This window comes from Nanorana parkeri, unplaced genomic scaffold (assembly GCF_000935625.1).
Source record: "Nanorana parkeri isolate BGI_ZX_2015 unplaced genomic scaffold, ASM93562v1 scaffold1047, whole genome shotgun sequence".
Taxonomy (NCBI): Eukaryota; Metazoa; Chordata; class Amphibia; order Anura; family Dicroglossidae; genus Nanorana; species Nanorana parkeri.
Window position 1 is genome coordinate 352,396 of NW_017307315.1, and position 845 is coordinate 353,240.

Below are 845 nucleotides of genomic sequence, written 5' to 3' on the forward strand. Positions count from 1 at the left end.
ATCTTTCCGCATAGCACACCATGTGAAAGCGTGAGAGACACAATGGCACAACTCGCCTAAACACAGAATGATGGGCAAAAGTTTTCCGCTGCTGTTGCTCTGCAGGTCCGTGTAGTTGGTGACACTGAATGGGGAGGTAAATTTATCTCTGAATGCCAAAGACTGATAACCACAGCCTCTAGTATAGAATGGGGATGACCATTAATATTGACTTGATTACCAACTCACTGACCACAATCATAACCACTATTGGAGCCATAATCTTAACCAGAGCCTGGGGTTACCTACAGATGGGTCTATTAGAATCCAGAGCACCAAGCACGCCCCTGCAACCCCCCACCGACCGAGAGGATCATCCCTCCCCGAGGGGGTACGTTGTAACATTGAGATTCCAAGATTGGATGCAGAGCCCGGGGGGGGGGGGGCCCTCCTGACTTCTGGGCATTGGCTGGCTGCAGGGATCTGTTTCCCCTCAGAGCAGCGGGGAGGAAAGAAGTGGAATAGAATCATTAATAGGGATCGCTGAGCACGATTATTGATTAGTTGATTCAGCCCTACTGTAACGCTGAGCTCAGAGTAGGAGAGTAAGTAGTTGCAGAGGCAGCCAAACAATTGGTCCATGATTTAGCAAGATACAGGCTGATAGGAGGAGAAAGCAGAGTGCTAGAGAACGAAGTTAATTACGGTGCGGCTTCTTTACTGTCTAGTTCAAGGGCTGGGCTGGGTTTTATCACAGTCCGGGCTCATAAAGTGGGTTAAATGATGCTGGTCCAGCACAAACCTTGTTGAGTCAGAGCTCTCCAATCAGCAGATGGCGCATGGGCTTTGGCAATCGCAGAGCTATA